We start from the raw sequence: 12,190 nt of genomic DNA, 5'->3' as shown, positions 1-12,190 counted from the left end.
GGAATGTCAGTGAGTGAATGTGCAGAGGTGCAAGGATTGTAATGAATGACTAATGCAAATGTTGATACTTTACAAAATATGAAATGTTGTGAAAAGGAGAGGTTGCAGATACAATGTATGGTGCTGCAAAAGTGATTGTAGCAAAAGGGAATGCATGGTTGTGAATTAGATATGCTACAATATAATGATGGCAACAGGTGGAAGGATGGTGTATTACGTAATGACTGTGAAATTTTGTTACTGTTGTGAAGTGAGGTGTATACATGATGTGAACAGTTGCACCAAGCTGGAGGATTTTCTGGGTATGATTGACAGACATGAAGCAGAATCCATGGGGCAGTAGCAGCAACTTTGACAAACTCTCTTTAATTGAAGGTTACCAAAATCTTAGGGTCAGGATTTGGAGGTAATATTTCCTTACCAATTTGAATTTACAAGGAAACCATATTTCGCACTTGCCCTTATAAGAAACCAGAACTTTCAATTTATGGCAAAAATGGCTACACATCATCTCTTGGAAGTCAATCCAACAGCAGCAACCCTTCCTAGTTACTCCACTCCAACGTTCATGCCATGCCTTTTATTCACTGGTGCTTTTCTTTGAAGGACATAAAAACTAGCTTTTTCGGAATCTTCTCCTTTTTCCACGGTCATATGCAGCGTTGTCCCATTACTAACATTCTTGGGATGGCCGTTTTGATCTTGGATATTCTTTCTGTTGCTCACAATTCTCATGCTTGGATATACAGCTCCTTAGAGCATATCAAGGCAATCTTTATTCAGTCTTTGGGTCTACACCACCCCAGGGTAAGAAGGAATAAGGTTTACTTCTACAGAATCATTTATACCTCATATCCTATATATGAAGTGTCATTGTCAAACTTTGGAACAAAGAGTGAAACCCCTTTTCAAACGTTGAATCTGGGCAGCTGGAGTAAATGAAAATTGTTGACAAACCTGTTGAACCTCTTGATGAGGCTATAGCTGTTGCAGCAACTTTGGCAATAGTCGTAATGGCTGATACAAGTGCTTGTACACACACCAATGAGGAGATGAAGGTGGACCTATAATATGGATGGTAGCAGGGAATAGATGTTGGAAGTACAGGTGAAGAAATGGGAAAAGGGTAGTAAGGATAATACATACAGAAGGGTGCTGGAAGTAGTGATGTGTAACAGGAGATGTAATTTGATGAAATAGCAGGAGAGATGGATGAAAATAGTAATGATGGGGTGATGCTATGTTGTTGTGTGCAGAGAGAGAGTATGTAAAAAAAATAAAAAATAAAATAAATTAATAAATAAATAAATAATGCAGACTTAAAGGCAAGTGTAAAATGTTTGGTCCTGACTTCAGCAAAATGGTGCCATAATCCCACCAATTAACTTCAGCTTGTTGTAAAAGAAATCCCCATTTTGGCTTCATATCGACTAAAGCCATATTGTATTAGCCAACTACAACTTAATGCAAGCAAATCATTTATCATTCAACACCCTTTAGACAAGGGCAGTGCACACCCTACAGTCATTGGCCCTTACCAAAGGCCTCCAAATGATGATCTCTAGTGAAGGTCGCACCAATGATAAAACTTAGAACTATTTCATTCATCATTTCATCTCCTTTTTTTTTTTTGAGATTCAGAGGTTACCTGCCGCATCTGAGTAGTCTTCAGAGGGTATTTCATGTTGTGTGATGGCATGCAGTGCCATCATTATAGCTGCTTAGTCTGATCGTGGGAAAGTCGAGAATCATGTTTGTTCGCTTCAAGAGTTGTTCATCAAGGAAATCAACAGGCTTGATACCCATATGCTACTACCTTCTCACTGACATAGGCTGATAGCTTAGCTAGAATGAATTCTAGGAAGAAGCCACAACGAGCATTCAACTGGTATTACTAGGGCTAGAACGAAGGCTTCCAAAGAAGCAAGCATAAGGAAAGGGAAACGAGACTCAGACATACATAAACCACACCACAAAGATCCTTCAGAATTCATGATGGTTTTTGGGGATCCGATGAGAGCATTTTGCAGCAAAGGGACTGCAATGCCTTATAGACAAGACATCCATGACCCAAAAGGCGATTTGAACTTTAAAACTCAGGTGATTCGGGTTGTAATGTATCTGAAACCAATCCACTACCATAACAACCCAACTACAACAATCAAAACAGGCGCAACAATAAAATGATGTTATTACCGCAAAAAAAAAAATTGCTAAAAATAATGGTCACAATACAACCAACATTTTATGGCAGTATGCAGATTATCAGGATATCAACGGGTAATTAAAACAGAAGGCGAGAGCAGGGTATGAAAAATCAAAAGGAAATTAAGACATGAATGAATTTGAGAAGAGAAGCGTAGTGGAGAGGTGAATAGCGGATGAGAAAATCGGGGAGCCTCGCAGTTGGTTAAATAGAAGGAAGTCGTTAGGCTCCTTCTAAAAAATGGTCCCCTAATTTTAGGGATTTTCAAAACGAGGGCTTATCTACAAGTTTTTCTTAAAAATGGTGTAGAAAGCTATATTTTCCAGTTTTTTTTTATATTTGTTGATAAAAATTCTAAAGATATGAGGAAAATATGGGGGGGTTAGGAAAATGGGATCCAAAACGAGGTTTTTAAAAGATTTTATAAAATATTCGCTTTAAAATTGTAAGTTTTTCTAAAATAGGGTTTTTCATAAAATACATGGTTTATTTCAGAAAATGACCCTCGAAATGGATTTAGATCCAAGATTCTGAGAAAATATGGATTTTGGATCTTGAATTGAGATTGGATCCAGATAAAACATCCGATAAGATCAAAGAATTGATTTTTTTTTTAAGATTAATTCTTTGATCTTATCGGATGTTTTATCTGGATCCAATCTCAATTCAAGATCCAAAATCCATATTTTCTCAAAATCTTGGATCTAAATCCATTTCGAGGGTCATTTTTTGAAATAAACCATGTATTTTATGAAAAACCCTATTTTAGAAAAACTTACAATTTTAACATCATCTAAATCCATTTCCTGTTACAGCAGATGGTGCAAAAGTTTACTGTTTAGGGCAAAAACGGAATGTTTGGACTTTGAAGAGTTAACATCATCCTCGACTTTCTAGATGGAAGACATTTTTGTCCTTTTCTCAAACTGTCATTTCCCTTTTTTGGATGGAAGACATTTTAATCCTTTTCTCGAATTGTCGTTTCATGGAAGGAAAGGGTAATTAAGTCTTTATAATCACACTGAACTTCAACGCTAAGTGATGCTGACACACACAAGGATACAAGCCCCATGTGCTTATATACGTGGCGCTCATTCAGACCCCGAACACGCACTGTAGCAAAAATGCATCTTCGGGGGGGGGGGGGGCACATATAACCTGCTTCGTTAAGATTTTGACTATTATACCAATTGATGTAAATTAGTATGACCCAATTTATGAAAAAATCTAAAAAACTAAGATATTATCTTGGAAAAAGTAAAAAATAGCAGAAAATAGTCAACAATGTAAGTAAATTACATAAATTAATGCCAAGTGAGAAATAAACCAAATAAACTAAAAGTAAACAAATTTCAATATCTTCATGAACTGCCCAATTACAATGATACCTCCAATATAAATAAATTAAATTTTTCTAATTCTAAATTAAGAAAACTACAAGTTTTGATAACTTCATAAAAATAAAAAACATATTTTGAAATTTTAGATCAGACACAAGATCCAAATACAAAAAGAATTCAAATTAACAAATAAAGATCCAAAATATAAATGGATCCAAATACACCCTGTGAACCTAGAATTATGTTGCTTTGCTCCTGTAATAGGGTCTCATGATTTATTACTAGAACTTATTTATTTCTTTCAAAAACATTATGAGAACAATACGATTGGTACCTAATGCAATGAAGAGGTAGTAATCCTTGGGCAAGTGAACCAAGTGTCATTGGATTCATTATTATTATTATAATTAAAAGATAAAAAGTGTTATCAGATTCATATTTGAGGATATCATAGATAATATTAAAATTGAAACTTTTTCTTCTTTCAATTGCCATATAAATCATTAACACCATGTTGTTTAATTTTAAAATAAAGGAAAGAAACTCTTTAATTGTTTCAATTGTCATGCAACTCATGACCACTACCACCACCAAGTTTCGCTTATGTTTAATAAGATTTTCAATTTTTGCTTTTACATAATTCCTATTTATGCATTGCATAACTTCCTTATTGCAAGTTTAAAGAGATAAAAAGAAAAGGAAACAGATGGTGCCACGTAAGAGTGTTGTAGGCACTAAAAATTTTATGTCCAATTATTGACATCATTTGAAACAAGTGTTTGCAGGTACCTAGCAAAAATTTGGCACTCCTCAAAGCTCAGATGGTAAGGTTGATTTTGTCGTCCATCCAAGGGATGGCTCATCAAACAACCATTCTCTACGAGATGGCAGAATGGACTACCATCAGCTATGGGATGATCGAATGAACTGTCATCCGTTATTGGGAATGGCAAAAATGGGAGTGTTGTTTGCTACGAGATGGCACAAATGCTTTGCCATTTGCTGCACTGAATGTGTGGATAAGCCATTTGGCTTATTCTTATCTCTTTCCAACCAACCTGCACGTTTTCTAGGGTGGACAGTCTCATCTTGGATGAGCCTTCATCCGAGAAGACTCCCTTAGATGGATCTTATCCTCGTCTGGAATAAGTTTAGATTCACTAAGATTAGGTTTGGGTCCAAAAAAAATCTTGTGACCGGTAATCTGTTCTAAGTCCTATAAATAGGGGTAGACCCCTAGGACCCAGGCATCAAGAAATTAGATACCGAAGTGTTGGCCTTGCAGAACAAGCATACTCAAACCATAACAACACTCTACCCTGATGCCATTAAAGAACCATTGTACCCACGCAGAGATGTTGATGAACAAAAAAGAGCGTAAAAGCTAAACAAATCTCCAAGTCTGAAAAAGGTAATTTTCAGATCCCCAATCTGTTTATTTTAATTTAATTTACTCTTTTGTTTGGTGCTTATACATTTTTTTTATCTTTATTTACATACTTGAATCCATGATGGTGTGCTTTAAGCTACAAAGATCGAGAAACCGGTCTAGGCTTTACTTTCCTGTCAGGCGAAGGATAGTCGAGAGCTGTAAATGGAGTCCCCATATTCTCAATCTGGTTAAGTCGATCTTTCCCAAAACCTCAAAATTTTTATCAACAGTTTTTGGTGATCATGATGGGATGTCATACTTTTTTTTATTTTCATAGATAGAATTGAATTTTTTAGGTTTTTTATCTCTGTTCAGACCACAAACCTTGTTTTGCCATCCACTGGCCAATTGTCGTCCGACTTTCGCCATTCGCTGGCATTTTTTCATCCAACTTCCATTTTCTGCAAAGCTTTTGTCATCTAGTGTTGTGTCATTCGACAAGACTTTGTCATTCACAGACTCAAAGTCTGCAGTTTTTTTTGGGTTCCACCTTCTACAGACCCACATGTCTGCAGTTTTGTCATTTGGCAATAAGCGTTGGTTGTAGACAATGTTGTCTGGCAAATAACACTGTCTGGCAGACAATACCATACACAGATAGTGTCGTCTACTCTGTCTGCATCATCGATAAAAAGAGCTTGTGTTCACAAATAGTGTCGTCCACAGACATTGTCATTCGCAGACAGGGTTGTTCTTTATGCATGTAGTTTCGGCCAGTTTCGGCAACTATTAGATTTTTCCATTTGAGAGATTAGCCGTCTGGTAAGTTTTACTATCTGGATGACTTCGCCATTCGTACAATGCATTGTAGATCACGCTGTTGTTTGCCTTTATATCTTTATGGCAGATCTTCTCTTTAGGTTTTTTTAGTTATTTATCCCATGTACATGTATTTTTGCATGAAGGTTTAGGCCTATCACATTTTAGATACCCTTGCTGGAGATTTTCGTGTCATATAGAAAATAAGAAAAATACAACCTCCAGCTAGTTAGGGTTTGTTTGTAACACTTCTTGATCTAATTGTGTAAGACCCACAAATTTTTTGAGAAAATTATTCAATTTATGGTGGGATTTCAATAAGTCTATGTACACGTATGTATGTAAGTATATATATATATAGGTGTATGTATGCGTACATATCCATATATATATTTATATATATATATCCGGAGGGTGTACCTTAGATGCTGCAACAGTAGGGATTACAATCCAAATTACTTATGAATCGTTCATCTCTTAGTCCTGAGGAGACCGCGGCTTGGGTTAGGGATCCAGGCAGTAGAAGCTACGCCAAATTTACCCCTTGCATAATAATCCTTGTAGTAACTCTCGCTATCACGATGACCACCTCTGCGTACCCGAAGGAGTAAAACTATCAAAACTTAATACTAACCATGTTGACTCACTAACATAATTAGTTATAATTTATTTTGATTATATTGATGAGATCATGATGTTCTTATGGATGTCTCATTATCATCTTGCTACTGTTATCAACTTATGATCATGACATTTTATATGATTCTAGCCTGTTACATACTTCATAATAGATATTGATGCCTTATCATAATGCATGATGTTTATTTTACTTACCTGCTTGCAAGAGTTTGACCTCGTTTGTTATGGGGTGCAGGTATTGAAGAATGATGCAGTGCAAGGGCTGGATGCGCGACGAGACCCTAATCCAAACCTCCCTAACTAAGTTCTGAACTTGGAACCCACTTTTGTTTATCTCATTTTTATGGGATATTTTGATTAAACTTTAATGACTTGTTATATTTCAATGCATGGAATGATTTTTATTTCTTAAGATTATGTAACTTTGTTTCAAACATATTTTTCATCTCTGCAATCCATCGGAATTGTCCAACTCTTTCAAACCCAAATTATTTTCGTTGTGCTATTTTAAAAAAAAAAACGGTTAAAATTCTAAGTTTTTAAGTTGGAAATTTTGAGGTGTTATAATATATATATGAAAAATGAATGTATTGTACGACAAAAGTGATGCGTTTTCCAAAAAACCCCATAATTTGCCAAAATCCACCTGATGATAAAAATCACAATTGTTTGGTGTTAAAATAACCATTTTAACCTTCACATGTGCATACATTCTTAGAATATGCGAATTTTCTCTGTGATAGACTTTACTATTGATTTCTTACTCGAAAATTTAAGCATTTTGAAAAAACACAAAAAAAACAGAAAACTAGACAAAAATATATTTCCAATGCATTTGAATAGTTGAAAAAGATGAACATGTGCAGTTGTACCAATCCCAATTATTCTATGCTATTTTTGTATCACTTGCACCAGAAATCCAGAAAAACATAAAAAGGACAGACAGATCGACGTGTTAGCTTTCCAATGTCAGCAAGATCGCCTTGATCTGATGAGCGGTTTGGGATAAACGTTCTTTGGAAGATAAACTTTTTGGATGTATCACACCATGTAACTAAAAAGTAGATTCACACAATTTTTTTGCAAACCTCATGAAGTCTGCATAAAATATAAGTAATAATGAGCAAGTCCACATAAAATATAAGTGAAAGTTGATCAATATTTGCAAAGATGAGAAAATTTGCATATATTTTGAGTGATGATGAGAAAGTCTGCATATATTTAGGGGCAGCTCAAGAGATCCCCACTATGGTTTTGGATCCCCATAATGGGTTGGATCCAATTAAATTAAACCATAATCCAAGTAGGGTGGGACATCCCCACCTACTTCTTATATCTAGTGAACTACTAAATTGAATTGGAAAATTTAAAATTTATATTTTAGTTATTTATAGTTACCCAAGGTAGGGGTCTATCCAAAGAGTAACTATCCTTTTCAAATGGGGAAATTTACTATGTAATTTAAGAGTTACCATTCTTCCTACACGTTTGAGAGTCACCTTGGATGGGACTTGAAGATAGAATATCAAGGTAAATAAGGTAAGTAGGAAGCCTTACCTTTCTCCTTTTCACTTTGACGTGTTGTCTTAAAAAAAAAGAGAAAATCCTATAAATTTTATGGTAAAATGGTTAAGTCAATAGACCCACTCATGATTTTAGGAAGGAGCTTTAAGGAGGGGTTTTCAAATCAAGGAATATGGGAGGATAAGTTTTGGCAAGTAGGAATGACCCAAACGTTTATGGGTGAGGTCATGTATTAGAAAAGATTCTACTTAATTGGTAACGGCTGTTTGATAAATCATGAATGTATAGTTTTAGTTCACACAAACATGGGCGATGAATTTCTGTGTCCAGCAGAAATCTGGAATCGTAATCATATTGGGATTTTATAAGTCACCTAGGCATTGTTTTTGTCTGTTAACTCATAAATTTGACTATCTAAGACAGTTCAGATTGGTTATGTATGCCTTTCACGTGAATCAGATTCTATCATTTATGCCTTGCTATTCATGTGATTCTGGAAATCCACAAATCGGTAAAGGTTGTTTGATAAATCATGAATGTATGGTTTTAGTTCGCATAAACATGGGTGATGCATTTTTCTGTCCAGCAAAAATATGGAATCCTAATCATATTGGGATTTTATAAGTCACCTAAGCATTGTTTTTTTCTGTTAACTTATAAATCTGACTATGTATATCTATATTTTAATTCATAAATCTGTGAAACTGCGTGTGTGCGTGTGGATGCATAAATCTGTAAGTATGTTTGCGAATTTTTAAAATTTGTGTGCGTAATTTGAAAACTTATGCAAACATGGAGCTATATTAATGTATAAACAACATGAACGATGTGTATATTTGCACAGTAAAATCTATGAGTATATACAGAATGTAATATATATATATATATATATATATATATATATATATATATATATATATATATATATATATATATATATTACGATGTGTATATTTGCACAGTAAAATCTATGAGTATATACAGAATGTAATATATATATATATATATATAGGGTGAGATCTGTGCATGTATGTACAACAAGCACTATGCTGTATATACATACACAGTAAAATATGTTAGCATGTATATCATGTTATATGCTGAATGCAGATGCATACCCCCTTGTGTATACACACATGCTGTGCACAAGTGAATCGCCTGAATAGGTGTGTTGTGCATATGCACAGGTACAACTGTGTAAACATGTTGTGCACAGGTGAATCAAGCTGTGCCAAAGTGAATAAGGGTGTTGTGCAAAAGGGTGATGTGCACAGGCACAACTGTGCGAGATTGTTGTGTACCGAACTAGTTTGTGTATGAAACTCACTATTGTGCACATACTTAGTTACGTATGAATCTCACTACTGTGGACGGACTTAATTTATATATGAATCCATCCTTGTGCACATACATAGTTATGTCTGAAAAATCATCACCGTGCACAAACTTAATAAATTCACTGCACACACATAGTTATACCTAACAATTAACGTTGTGCACATGCATAGAGTATGTTTGAAACTCACTGATGTGCACATACATAGATTATGTCAGAACTCACTGTTGTGCACATACATGGACTACATTTGAAATTACTGTTGTGCGCATACATAGGTCATAACCGAACCTCATTACAACACATTTACTTATGCTCGAACTGAACTCGGCTACTGTGTATATACCCAGTGATTTCTTGAGAATGAACGTTGGGTAAAGTCGAATCAGTCTAACTGTAAAAAAAAAATTTAATATAATATTAATAAAGGCAAAATGCACTGCAAGCTTAGAGTTCGGTTACGTGGGCCATAGAGATCGTTAATGGCTGAGTTACCGCCTTTCTTGCTCATTCTGATTATGCTATCGGTAACCTCAAATTGATAGTAATGTGCTTGAGATTATTTAAACAATAAACTTGACATGTGTGGAATAAAATCATGTTCACCCAAACATACGTGCATGCACTTACAACAAATAAATAGTTAATGTAAGCAAATGAACATGCATGATATTTTAGTTGCATATAATGTAAAGGTAAATGTATTGTGCATGAAATTTAGATGATTTTCATATAATGAATTAGGCACCCAAATCAATGATTAGGTGGAGTATGTTGTATAGCAATTGTGACATGCAACCTGTATCATACAAGGTTGTTTGTTGAGATTTGCATGTTGTTATTATATGTATGAATGCACAGGTGTCAGACTCGTATATGAGCCTATGATTTTGAGAAAACTGTGGTGATGCTCTATGTACATTGGGTTTGATGGTGTACATACACTTAAATCACCATGGGTTTGGGGTTGTGATAATCTTTTATGGTGCTATGACTCACGCCAAGAAACAAACAGATTAATACATGCACACATAACCTAAGTTACTGAATTTTTTGTATACCTGAAAGACAGTATATGTTATCGATTTTCTTGGGTTTTTGGTAACTTGAAAGACGATACATGCTACCGAACCTGTGGTCTACCTTGGAAAGTGTAGATGATACAAACTCTTTGGGACATTTTTGTTTTTATGAGAGTTAGGCGTCTCACCTGATTTCCAATCCTTAGAATTAGAGAGGTTAGGACTACCAATGTGTCATAGGTGATAGATCTATGTTTGATGTAGACAAGATGCATCATATTCTAGTTTTTGTCATTAGGGGGTACTCTCTCGATCATTGATCATCTCTTTTGGATATTTGTACTAGTCAGTGAGGTTATTCAAGGAAAGCTTAACAAACATCTACGTGGTCTCAATCTGCTATGATGTCTGAGCTTATGCATACCCACAGGGAAAGTTAAAAAGAGAAATCTAAAAATACAATTGGTTATATTTTTTATGTTTTGAGATGCATGCCTTAATATTGTGATTGTCCTAATATAATTATATTTTGTTTTATGATGCATAGCTATAAATGATGCTTTTAATTGCCAGATAACTAGATAAGACATTCAGTGAATTTAATGACTTGAATGTGTTTTAGATGTTATACCCTAGTGTTTTGATGCTTTGCACCACTTGACACTATGAATACTTATGTTACCATATTTCTTACTCAGACGGGTTATAATCTGACCCAATATTTAAAAACTTTTAGATAAAGAATGATCAACATAGAGCAGATGCAGGCATCGCTACAGGTGGTGCTATGAGACCATACAATTCTACTTATGTCTTATGAAATTCTATTTTAAATAATTTTATTTATTGTTTAAAATTTTGCTTGGCATGTAATTGATCAAGGCAATGTTTAAGACATTTTGCTTTATTGTATGGAAGTTTCTATTAATTAACTATAACTCGCATGAGATATTTAACCAAACTTTTAATAAGAAAATTTTGTTGTGATAAAATAAAAATTACATAAAATTTTGAGTTAAATATTTTGAAGTGTTACAAAGAAAATAGCATAAAACAGACAAAAACCAGCCTGTAGAGCATTCTTCTATTTTGGCTTTGAAATGTATAAACAAAAACTCTAAAAGGGTTTTCAGTTCTAACACAAAACATGAAAGTTACAGGCATATATCTCAGCTTTCCAACGACTATAAAAACATAAGTTTTTGACGTCAAATTAGAGAGATATGATATGAAAACAAAGACTGTATGAAAAAAAAATCACATATTTAAGAGGAAATTCACATATATTTAGGAAATCACATATGAAAAGGATAAAAATATCTCTTTAAAATCAAATATTTGTAATTTTGGAGATAGGAAGAATACCCAAAATTATAGGGCATTTCAAAAAGTGTGTCATATTCGACATACAACACAATCACTTTTTCATATATTTTATAAGAGGATGAGGAAGTCTGCATTTTATTTTTGTGAGGATGAGAAAGCCCACATATATTTTATGTGAAGATAAGGAAGTTTGCAAATGTTTTTTGCAAGAATAAGGAAGCTCACATAAATTTTTTGTGAGAAGGATAAAGTTTGCATAATTTTTTTTGTGAGAAAAAAAATCAATATATATTTTATGCGAGAATGAGAAAGTTTGCATATATTTTATGATTAAGGCCTCACGAAGTCCGCATAAAATATATGTGTACTTCCTCATCTTAGACTAAATTTTATGCAAAGTTCCTCATTCTCGCATAAAATATATGTAGACTTCCTCATCCTCACTAATATTAATCATTTTCACCTATATTTTATATAAACTTTGTAAGGTATATAAAAAAGTTGTGTGAATCTATCTTTTACTCACAAGGTGGGATACATTCAAAAAATCTATCTTTTAAAAGACATTTCTCCAAAACCACTTATCAAATCAAGGAGATCTTGTTG

Source organism: Nuphar pumila, chromosome 1 (genome assembly GCF_984573655.1).
Source record: "Nuphar pumila chromosome 1, dmNupPumi1.hap1.1, whole genome shotgun sequence".
Lineage (NCBI taxonomy): Eukaryota > Viridiplantae > Streptophyta > Magnoliopsida > Nymphaeales > Nymphaeaceae > Nuphar > Nuphar pumila.
This window is presented reverse-complemented; position numbering follows the sequence as displayed.